Genomic DNA, 13,190 nt, shown 5'->3' on the forward strand with positions numbered 1-13,190 from the left:
CAGCATGATGCAGCACAGGTCAAAGGGAATACTATTAGACAGTGCACACCCACCCGTCTACTTGACACACCACCACCTGTCAGCCACCTGTGCATCCAGCCATTGGCAACCATTCCTGTAACTACAATACATAAGCATGTACGCAAACAAACACATGACTCCCAATGGAGAGAAGTACAGCCCCATAATCGAAATAGCAAACAGGCCCACACCGATCTGACCAGCAAGAAGCCAGGAATTGAACTAATACAAAGATATATTACCAATAAATATTTACATCATACATTCACAAACCAAAAATAAAGTTGTCAATGAAAATTTCAACAAAAATACATACAACTTATGCCACTATAACTATATACACTAAAAAGTGGATTCATGTTCAAATAGTCTTTTGGATAAAAATCCAAAAAATGAAACCTACACCTAAATAACTATATACACTAAAAAGGGGAGTAATGAACAAATAGTATTTTGGATACAAATACAAAAATGGAAACCTACACCTAAATAATTATTTACACAGGCAACAGGCGAGTCCATCTCCTCTCCATCGTTACTCAAACTCTCCACCAGGGCATCATTCAGCGCTGCGTTCACTTCTCCCAGGTGGGCCTCCGTTGTTTCCTGGAGGGCTTGCAGGGCTTCCAGCATATTTCTCTCCAAGCCCTCTGCCTCCCTGCAAGTTGCCTCCAGGATGGCAGCCCACCTTCTTGCCCAACACAGCACAACTTCCGCCCTGGCCATCATTACCCTAGCCTCCCGAGCCAGCTGCCTCTCTGCTGATATACACTGCCCGTAGCGCATGAACATGGAAGACATCCTTGTACGTAGGTCCACATTTGCATCCTGCCTGACACTGTGTACCTGGCCCCTTGTGATGTTAGGCCCTGAGAAAAATAGCCTCCTCCTTAGAGCCTGCTGCTGCCATAGCGCCTGGTGCCTGCTTTGTGTGTACACCCTTTGGGCTGATGACATTACCTGGGGGTCTACGGCTCCTGCCCTGCTTGTGGGTGCCTACTGTCCCTCCGTTTTTGGTGTTCCTGTCGTGCCTAAATCAGCACAGTGACCATGTCAGCCGATTGACCGTAGACTCCCAACTCAGAAGGGGAAATCTGGGTGGGACTGGTGCACAGGGGGCCCTGGTGGTATCTGGGCCGGAAGGCACCCCAGAGGACATCTGACGCACAAAGGAGGAAGACGAGGAGTGGGTCACATTACTGAACAGCCCACACAGCACAAACTAGACCAGGAATGTTGCGAGCCATGTAAGGAGATGCCATACCTCATTGTGATGACGTGCACACACTCTACTTCAAGCCTGCACATCATCACGTATGTCACAGGTACGCCTCACCACACTGACCTGCAGTGGTACCACAATGTCCTTAATGGCAGCCGATGGCATTGGGGTGTCCAGGTTGAGAAATGCCGCAGGCACATTCAGCTGCATCCGCTGGCCCAGGGGAAGGAATTTGCACAGGCACCGCAAAGGTGGCTTGAAGAGCCTTCCCCTACCACCTTCGCCCTCTTGGACTTACCGCCAGCTGCATTGCCCGATGGTGCTGGTGTGGCCCCAGCCACCTCGCTCCCCGATGATGTGCTTTCATGGGGGCGTTACTGGGCATTGCACATCTGCCTGGTGCATGCATCCCTGATGCCATGCTCCACAGTACGGCTTCCACCCTCTTCTTCCGATGCAACTGTGGAAAAGGAGACATAAAACACAAACATCAGTGTACTGCACCAATCTGTGCGTGGCAATACAAACATGCACATGAAGTTCACTAGTCAAGGCAACAACCATCATCCTACACCACCACACACATGCACACACAATCCACATACATGCACATACATGCTTGTCCATCACAACAGACATGCTTTCATGATGCCTGCCCCCGGGGACCCAGACCAGGTCCAGCAACCCCGGAAGCAGGCATTAAGTTATTTTGAGCAAGCCCAAAAACCCCTGCTAGGGGCTGTTTGGATGCGGTCCTGGCGCCTTTGGCGCCAGGCTCATATGGAGAGTCAGTCCTGGCGCCTTTGGCGCCAGGCTCATAGAGTAGAACTTACCTGATGCAGACCATGCTGCAAGCTTACCTGATGCAGACCATGTTGCAAGAGCTCCAAGCCAAATGAGGCTTGGAATGGACTACTTTACCTAGGGACTATTATTTAGTCGGGTGGGGCTGGGGAGGAATACTTACCTGGGACTACTTTGGAGGCTATTTAAACCATGCCCGAAGAGCAGCACATGCTTCGCGTTATTCTGCATCCAGCAGCGTAACGCTCACTGTGTCTGCAAGCCTGCATCCAGTCTTCTGCCACGCTCGCCTCGAGTCTGCAGCTCCTAGAAAAAGGGAGGAACAGAAGGGGAAAAGGTTAGAACAAGAGCAATACCTTCGATCTTTACCTGAATTCCAGATTCACTGCGCCTTCGCGCTGGAAGAAAGAAGTATTTTACGCGCGCCGCCTCGCCTGCTGCAGCTCCGTGCTGAACTCACCGGCCTTCACAGCATCCTCACGATCCACCGCATCCTTCTGCATGTTCCCGACGCACTCAGGCACCTAAGGGGAACACAAGAACAGCAAAGGTAAGCCAAGGGAATAAACAGAGTCAATAGTAACTACCCCCATAGACTTACCTGATTACCGCCGGGGGTACTATTCCTCTTCACGGGTCGGTGCAGTCTCCATTGCATCCTCGCCATACCCCGACCCCTAAGGGGAACAACAGGACAACAAGGTGAGACAAAGGGACAAACAAGGGGAATTTTTCTCACCACAATAGACTTACCTAATTTTACCACCGGAGGCATTATTCCCCGAACTTCATATTATCTCTCCGCACCTGAATAAGGGAGCAAGCAACAGGTTACATTCTGGCCTTATTTTATTGAACTGTGTTGGATAAGACAAATCCTTACCTGAACTTCGTCAGCTACCACGAGGAACTCTTCGCTGGGGTCAAGCTGCAAACTGCAAAGAATCGGACAAAAGTGAAAGTCAGACATTTGAACTCTTACGAACTACAATGTTCTGAAACTCACCAATTCCTTCTAACCAGTGAAGCAACTGGTTATCTACGCGCCCCTGCGCTAGATGCAGGATGAAGAGCTCATCCTTCCAAACCATCAGGTGAGACTTTAAGAAGGGACATTAGAGGCGATCAGTGGGGAGAAGAGCAGGGGGAGGTGGGGGTTAACTCTCAACTCCACGGGTGGTTAATTCCCTTTCTCCATTTACAGAATAATACTCCTATGGGCCAAGCAAACCAAGCTGGGTGGGCCAGTCCAGTCTGTCATCTCGGCACCACACGTCACACTGGTGGAGACCGCAGCTGTCCAGTTCGGATCGATGCCCCTGTTGGAGCCAGGTGAGCGTCACACATTCAGATCAGGGTGCATGCCACTCTCACAACCAATAAATTGCATATGCAACACATAGATGCATAATGTGCTCATACATATGTCATGCACGCACATCAACTGAGAGTCCACAAGCATTGTGATGAGCAGTCACATCAGAGTCCCTTCAACTGTAACACCAGGGCGGGGGAACTAGATTTCCTGTAGCAGCACCAAGAATCTGGAACTCGCTCCCAGTGAGCATAACCAATGAGCCATCCCAACCCCACTTTAAGAAACTGATAAAAACTTGGTTATTCAAAAATGTCTAATATGTGTAACCATCTCAAGTAATTCTAAGGTGACGATACCCCGGGGTGTACGGTGCCTGCCCTGCTCGTGGGTGACTGCTGTCCCTCTGTTGTCAGTGTTCTTGTTGGTGCCTGGATCAGCACGGTGATCACCTCAGCCGATTGACCCTAGACTCCCAACTCAGGCAGGGATGTTGGCTCCACCAGACAGGCTAATCTGGGTTGGACTGGTCCACAGGGGGCGCTGGTGGTATCTGGGCTGGAAGGCACCCCGTAGGACGACTGACATACAAAGGAGGAAGACGTAGAGGGGGTTGCATTACTGAACAGCCCACACAGCACAAACTGGACCAGGAATGTTGCGAGCCATGTGAGTAGATGCCATACCTCATTTTGTGTAAGCAGTCGACGGCAAGCTTGCACATCATCACATATGTCACCGGTATGCCTCGCCACACTGACCTGCATGGGTACCACACTGTTCTGAATGGCAACAGCCGATGGCATTGGGGTGTTGGTCTGTATGTACACATCCAACACCTGGGGCTGGGTCTGGGTTGAGGCATGCCGGCAGGTGCATACTGCTGCATCCGCTGGCCAAGGGGCAGGAATTTGCACAGGCACCAAAAGAACTGCCTGAAGAGCCTCATGCCCCAGGGGCAGGACTGCAGTAGTCACACCCACCTCATCACCCCATCACTGGATGGCCCTGTGTCACCTCACATGCCCCCCCGCTGTGCTGAGCAGTCCACTGCCACCTTGGTCCTCTTGGATCTACCCCCAGCAACATTGGCGATGGTGCCGGCGTGGCCACAGCCATCCCGCTCCCCATCAATGTGCTTTCATGGGGGCGTGACTGGTCCCTGCACATCTGCCTGGTGGAGGCATCCCTACTGCCATGCTCGGCAGCACTGCTTCCAGCCTCTTCTTCTGATGCAACTGTGGAAAAGGAGACACAGAACACAAACATCAGTTTACTGCAGCAATGTGTGCGTGGCAATACAAACATTCACATGAAGTTCACCAGTCAAGGGAAAAACCATCATCCTCCACCACCACACACATGCACATACAATCCACATACATGCAAATGCATGCTTGTCCATCACAAAAGACATTCAGATCAGGGTGCATGCCACTCACACAACCAATGCATTGTGTATGCAACCCACAGATGCATCATGTGCTCATACGCATGTCATGCACACACATCAACTGGGAGTCCACAAGCAGTGTGATGAGCAGTCACATCAGAGTCCCGTCAGCTGTAATCCCGCAACATGACAACGTCACACATTGAAATGCACGTGTTACATCCAGCGATGAGTGATGGCCAGTCACACATTCCCATCTTTGACACACACACACACACACACGAAGACCATGCATGCACATGACGTGGCCAACACTACCTCAACTGTCAGACTTGTCACGCCGGTACGTCTCAGACACAAGTAAAAAACATGTGAAAAGGCAGCAGTACAAAACACAATGCAAATGATATCTCATTAAAATCACATATCTTTCACTGCAAACATGGAGAGCACGGTCTGGGCAATGCACGCAGACATCCGTTTCAGAGGCATACTTGCTGTAAGCCTAAGGTGCTCGCTGCCAACATGCAGGAACATACAGTGTGGAGCCTAGAAACACATGGATACTCACCTGACATCACCAGACATTGGCGCAACTCACTGACCTGGGTGTCCAGCGTCAGGTACAACTTCTACAAGGCCCACATGTTGGTGATGTTCAGCCGGCACCTGCACCCCTCTACGGTGGCACTGGTCTAGAGGGAGCACAGGGCCTTGCTGTGTGTCCTGGATTTAAGGTCCTCCCAGCACTTGTGCACATGCTTGAAAGTCTGGGATGCCACCCAATCAGCGTTCATGGCACCCACTATCCCCTCCCAGATCAGCTGATATCCTTCCTTGCCGTGTTGCGTCAATGGTTTGAAGAGGGATTCATAATTCCCCAGGACATGCTCAATCAGGATGTCAACTTTCCTGGTAGTGAAGTTGACAGCCCTCTGCCTCGTGGCCATGGGGTTGCCACTCTGGTCATTAGAGGATGGTGCTTACATGGCAACCCTTGAGGCAGTTGTGAGTGGGCAAGGGAGTCCTGGAGATGGGCTGTGAAGCGGTGGTGATGGCATGGTGTGTTGGGAGTCTGGTGAATCAGCTGAGGTGGTCAAAGGGCCAAGGACAGGAGCACTGGCAATAGTTGGATAACAGGCACTCAAAATGCAGGCAGGTGGGCAGCAGGCACACACAGTGGGCAGGCAGCAGCAGATGGATTGGTAGAAGACATCTCAGGGCAGTAGGAGGCAGGTTTAAAGGCTCATAGGCAGGAGCGTGGGTCTTCCGTGTCCAACGCATGGGCAGCCGAAAACAAAGTGACTGTTACTTTGAGCGTTCAAAATTAGCGCGGACACGTGAAATCAGAGCAAAAGCCTTCAGAGTATAAGTTACGTGACACGCGCTGTGCGCTGGCGTTCAGTATGCCCGATTCGGGAACATAGAAATACGCGTCAAAGCAAATCAGACCATACGTGCGATTGGGAGAAGATGGACGAGTGGATTACTGTGATTTATGGGGTGCCACTCAATTTGTTTACTTCTGGACAGTGCAAACTTCTTATTTTGGTGGGAGATTTGCCTCTGTGCATACACATGTGTACAGTGAGTCTTGTATGCATTGTTCATACTCTGGGTGCCCCTGTGTATCGCGTACCTCCATTCTTAGCATTACAGTAGCTTTCTGAGCTTCGCATATGCATTTTTAGTGTTGCTGGGTGCCACAGCGTATCGTGTAACGCTTTTTCTTTTAACAGAAGATATCAATGTCTTGCATACTAATTTCCTTTGTTTTTACGGGGTGCCTGTGTGTTACATGTCCTGTTTATTTTTGTCAGCAGGGGTACTTTTGAGCCTTGCTGGATCATATAAGTTAGTTTTCCATCACATACAGTGCCCCCTGAATCAGATTGCACAGGGCAATTTCTTGGTGTGCCTTCCATTGTTCCAGTTCACCTGGACCATGAGTGGAAAGGGCCCAAGAGGGAAAGGTGACATGGCAGAGGTGGTCGTGGATGGAGACTTGCAGTGGAAGCTGCTGCCCCTCCCTTCAGGGGTCGGGGATGTTCAGTGGAACTGCTGCCTCCCTTCCAGGAGTCAGGGACCTGTAGTGGAAGCTGCTGTCCCCGCCAGGGTCAGGGACCTGCAGTGGCAGCTGCTGTCCATGTCCTGAATAGTAAGGTACGTACAGGAAAAGCTGCTGTCACAACATCAGTCGGTGATGCCATGGCCCAGGCCACAAGTGGTCCAGCATCTTATGCCCTGAGTGGTCCCAGGCATACAGGGTCTGCACCAATTGCCAAGAAGGCAAAGCCTGCACAGCAGGAAGAGGCTCATCCCCATGGCACAGCACAGGACACCGCCACGTCGAGAAAGAGGAGCTTCAATGATAATAAACTCCAAATCCTCTTGGACTATGTGGGCGCACACCACCATGATATTTGCCTGCAACCAGGGAGCACACATGCACCTGCTCAGCATAAGGTGCATTGGCAGCATGTCACAGATGACATAAACGCCTTAGGATATGAGAAGCGCACTGCTTCTCAGGTCATGAAGAGGTGGAATGACCTCAACCATCGCACCAGATCCAAGATGGGTGCCATCCTTGCCTCTGCTATGGCAACTGGAAGGGGGCCACCAGAGGAGCAGGAGCTCACCCTGCATGAACATGCTTTGAGCCAGTTCATTCATAAGGAACAAGTGCAAGGTATGGGAGGTCTGCCAGAGTACGAGGGCACGTCCCGTGAGTGACCAAACTTGTGAATCCTGAGTATGTGTAGTGAAACAAAACCAAGAAGTATGATTGTGTTGCACTTGTGCCTGTATTTGAAGGACTGCCCTGGCTGAACCATGTCATGGTGTACTGACTCATGCCCAGTGTAATCTAGAGTGGATAGAACCCATTTGTCATACATCCCAGCACTGATACCTGATGTTTGCACTTACCCATGCCCCTGCCACTAGATGGCTGCACTTCTTAATATTGTCCTTATTTATTGTTTTTATTTATCACTGTCATCCTATGTACTACACTTCCACTCCCTTTACCCCTCACACTTTTCCCCTTTCCCTCCCCTGCAATTGCACGATCTCAATGTCACCCAGCCTAGTAAAATTGTTGTCTCGGTCTTCCCTTTGTTCCCCTCCCTTGCCTCGTCATGCCTTGAAACACTTGTGTATAGGCATGTTACAAATGCCATACCATATCATATCTTCTGTTGCACATGGCATTGTGACAGTAGTAATCACCCACCAGCATAAACAAACAACATTTTCAACATGCTACCACAACTTGGCATCTAGTCAGTTGCTTCAGTAATGTCAGTGACTCTGCTCTGCTAGACAAGTGCTTCTGTCTGAAGCATGTGTTAAACATCATGCACTGCATGGTGTAGATTGTCCATTGACACATGTACGTAGGTGGTTCCATGCAACAGATAACTTCCCTGAAGACTACCTGCAGGCCTTGCAGTGTGCCATGAGTGACATTGCATTTTTCAACAGTGTGCACATCCCGCTGCAGCTATGGCAATGACCCCATTGTCAAATATTTGTCAGGATGCATCCCTGTTAACCTCCAACCCTCAGTACACACTCCATGGGCCCAGGCCACTGTCCCTCTTGTGTGTCAATGTCTTTTCGTCCTATCTCCCAGTGCATGTAATTACTCTCTTCACCTCACACACCTGGTACTCCACACTCAGGCCATGTCCACATTGTGTGCACTTCCTGTGCCAGTTCTACTCTGGTGTGGCATGTGATTGATATGCACATGGATGTAAATCTGTGTGTACGTGTTGACATGTAAGGTAATAGCAGGTTACAGAGCCACATGACCATGTCCATTTAGCATGTATTTGTCAATAGTTTGATCTTGCATGGTCTAGAATGTGCTTTCAGAGAACCATGCCTGTTGGCAATGTGTCCACTGGCTACATGGCCAGGAGCATAGGATGTTGTTTCAAGTCTGCATATGCCATAATCAGATGGATTCTGGTACATAGTGTGTGTATGCGATTTCTCGCATGGTAACATGCATACTAATGTGTTGCAGCACAGCAAGGGGATATATAGCTTTATTGTTGATACAATCAACATTAATTTTAATGTCTTTATATGTCCTTGTGCAGGTGATGATGCACCAGATGCAGAGGAGGAGGTAGAGGAAAAATGAGAGTCTGTGCCGGTCCAGACCACAAGTGGAGGACGTGGTGTGGCAGCGTGGCAGCCCAATAGTATCCACGTGTGCTACAGACCATTCTGGGAATGTCTAGGTATGACACTGACTTTTATGAATCCAGTAGCTCTACTGCTGAACCGGATGTCCAATCCTCAATGCTGAACAAAAAAAGGGTCTCACCTCTGTCTCGTTGCGCAACCCAAACTGGAAATAAGGCAGATACAATTATAATAGATCTATATCACTGCTTAGATACAATAGCACGAGTCAAGCTGGAAATCATGGTCATCAGGCTAAATGGTTTTGAAAAAGTTTATGTTGAAATATAGAACAGATCTGTTCTATATTTCAACATAAACTTTGTATCTTAGCACTGATATAGATCTGTTATAATTGTATCTGCCTTATTTCCAATTTGGGTTGCGCAATGAGACAGAGGTGACACACTTTCCTTGATTCATCATTTTAAATCCCAGTAGCTTCGAGGTAACTACTAGTCCCTCGAGTTTGCAGCAGCCCAGAGCTTTTGACTACTATGGCCCTCATTACGACCCTGGCGCAAAGCGAAAAACGATGGCGGTAAACGATTACCGCCATCGTATTCCGCTCGGGCCGATTACGACCCGTGACCGTAAACTACGATGTCACTAGCGGCATCGTAGCTAACGCTGCCGCTGACTGCGCCAAGGGCGCGCGCACGCGAACATCCACACCGTAGTTAGCACCATGGCGGAAAGGTGCGCGAATGCCGACCCAAGCGGACATGCCCCTAACGCCATCACCCAGCCCGTTAAGTACCTTACCGCCATGGTGCTAATTACGCCATCGCGAACCAACCGTAAAGGGCCATGTAAAGTGAATGCAGCTGCCACAGGTGCACAGAAACAGCACAGGTGAAGGCAATACAGACTCAGGAAGTACAAAAAGAGCACACCCCACCCCTTCCCACACCCAGTCACACTCCATAATGATACCAATAGGACTAGCAATGTTGGGGCTGGAGGACCTGATAGCAATGCGAGTGCTACAACAGCAACTACAACAACAACAACAACAACAACAACAGGCTGCACAGAGGAGACGCAGGAGGAGAAGGAGGGCAAGGCAGGCCCAGCAAGCCCCACCAGCACAGCCAGTGCCACCACGCAGGCAGCCCCCAATCCCACGCATCAGACCCAGCCCATTCAACCTCACCGCTGAGCAGATCCACACCCTGTACCGACTGGACCGGGACACCATCACCACCATTGTGGACATGATACACAACAACATCGTCAGCATGATTGAAACACCCACTGCCACCCCCCCTACTGAAGGTAGTGTCCGTGCTCCACTTCCTGGCCACAGGCACCTACCAGCACACAGTGGGGCACTTGCATGGCATATCACAACCATTATTCTCGCGTACACTGATGTAAGTGCTCGATGCCCTCCTCAAGCATACAGATGACCACATCTCATTACCACGGTCTGCCCAGGAGATTGCCAACACCAAAGTGGGTTTCCATGCACTGGCCGGCATACCTGGTTGCATTGGTGCCATTGACTGCACCCATGTTGAATTGGTGGTCCCACATGCCATGGAGGTACCGTACCGCAACCGTAAACATTTCCACTCAATCAACGTGCAAATGGTCTGTGACTCCAACAGGATCATCACACATTGTTGTGCCAGATTCCCCGGATCAACCCATGATTCTATGGTCCTTCGGAACTCAACAATACCACGCTACATGGAGCGACATGCAGGCCCAAGATCCTACCTACTCGGTGAGTCTAATGACATGAGCATGGAAATGCAAAGTGGGTGTTGAATGACGTACCAATGCATATTACATCTGGCAGATACAGGGGGGTGGGTGCAACTAGCAGTAGCCAGATCATTCCCTGTGGCAGCACTGACATCAACAGAGTAGTGTACACATCATGCCTGACCTAATCATCCCAACATGTGAATGAAAGTGCATCCCAAAAACGACACAACCATTTGCAAGTGCATTGTGCACATTGTGGCCGCATTGCCCCTAAAGAAAAACACCAACATGCACGTCACCATGCACCAACTACTGAAAGGCCTGTCCCCCACAATTGTGCACAAAGGAGGCACATGACAGACAGGGACATCAATGCACCACTACAAGACCCACAAACTGTCCCCATTGACACCAGTAATGCTCACTTGGGTCATAATGAGCCAGACATCAATGTTGCTATCATGTGAGCTTCAAGCTCACAGGACACATGCAAGGTCACATGAATGACGTCCTGAACGGACACAGTGGATGGCCACTCACAAGGCAATCGTCCCCCCTGCATTGTGTTCTTGCATGCAAAACAGTACATGAGAGCCATGAACACATACTGGTTGCACAGTGTAAATCCATAACCACAACTCCAATTGGTGCACAGTAACAGTCAGAATCAAGGCATGGTTGTGCGTCATGTTCACATATCAATCTCGTTCCTGACACATTCTTTTCTCACATTTTACAGGTGATGCGGGCTATCCCCTGAAGAGGTGGCTCCTCACACCAGTGCGGAACCCATCGAACCAGCATGAGGAGGACTACAACCATGCCCATGCACGTACCCGTGTGGTGATAGAGCATGCTTTTGGCCTACTGAAGGCACGTTTCCGCTGCCTCAGCAGGTCTGGCGGGGCACTCCTGTACCGCCATGAGAAGGTTGCAAAGATCGTCATGGCATGTGTCATGCTACACAATATGTGCATCAGACGAAACGTGCCTCTGCCCCCTGACGCAGAACCACAACCACCTGATGATGGGGATGATGATGATGGGGATGGGGCAGCACCTCAGGGAGGCAGCGATGCACAGGAGGGAAATATAATGCGTCAGAATGTCATTGACCGATACTTCTAGCACACACAGCGAGTGTGTGACATATGGATGTCACTTGGGGCACTGTGTGTGTCTGGTATGTCAACACTGTGGACTGTAACAATAAAGCACACATACGCAATGAGCAATGTCCACACTTTTCGTTTGTGAGAAAAGAAAAAGTGTATTGTTCTACTGAATAGGTATAACAGTACCCCTCCCCCTTCCCCCTGAACACTCCAACACACCCAATTCCCCCCTCCCCCTCCCCCCTGAACACTCCAACACACCCAATTCCCCCCTCCCCCTCCCCCCTGAACACTCCAACACACCCAATTCCCCCCTCCCCCTCCCCCCTGAACACTCCAACACACCCAATTCCCCCCTCCCCCTCCCCCCTGAACATTCCAACACACCCAATTCCCCCCTCCCCCTCCCCCCTGAACACCCTGCAAACATGTGACAGTGCCCGTGGTGAAGTGTGTATAGTTCAGCACACTATTGACTGCCCCCTCTCCCGGAACCTGGGGCCCCCCTGCCTGTGCTCCTCAGGGTCCTGGATGACCTGCGGACGGGAGAGGCTTGTGCTGAACTTGCAGCTGAGGATGTACCGGGCTGCTCAGTACGGCATGTGTCCAGAATTGTCTGGATGAGCTGGCTCATCATCTGCCGCCCTGCAGCAAGTTCGGTGCATATGTCCCTGCTGGCAGTTTGGATGGCAGCCCTGATGCCATCAGCACTCCTCTCCATGGCTGCACTGGTACTTCCACATTCTGCAACATGCTGCGTGAGGAGTGTGCCCAGTGCTTCCTGCCTGTTGGCAATCTGCTCCAGCGACAGCTGGAATTCTGGCCCAATGGAGGGTGCCAATGGGGGACCAATGGGACTACTCCCATCTTCCACAACTCCCACTGGGCTTGGAGTTGCTGGCCATGAATTAGCTGGCGATGGGCCCTGGGTGTCATCTCCATGATGGCTGATTGGGGATAGGTGTGGTGAGTGCGGTTGCGTGTTGTGGTCAAGTCCAGTGTCATCCTCCACATCACTGTCGGAGCAGGCAGCGATGGCTGCAGTCTCCCCAACAGTACTGCTCCCTGCTGACACATTGCCCTCAGTGGGCAACAGTGGGTGTGGTTGGGCTGCAGGTGCTGTCACGACCCCTTCCTCGGGGGACTTTGCTGCCCTGGGCTCTTCAGCCTGGCGTGGATTCTGCCTGGGTCCAGCAGAGGTGGATGCATGGTTCCCTTCTCCCACTTTCATGGCCTTCTTGGCTGGGGTGCTGGTGCTGTCGTCCCTGCCAGTGTCCGATTGCGAGCCTGTGGTGGAGCAGAGGAGGGTGACTGTTATTGATGGTTCAGCGGACATTGAGCATGCATTGTGAAGAGTGTAATGGATAGATGGTGGAGTTAGTAGCCCGTGACATACAGGTT

This window comes from Ambystoma mexicanum, chromosome 4p (assembly GCF_040938575.1).
Source record: "Ambystoma mexicanum isolate Mex_15411 chromosome 4p, UKY_AmexF1_1, whole genome shotgun sequence".
Taxonomy (NCBI): domain Eukaryota; kingdom Metazoa; phylum Chordata; class Amphibia; order Caudata; family Ambystomatidae; genus Ambystoma; species Ambystoma mexicanum.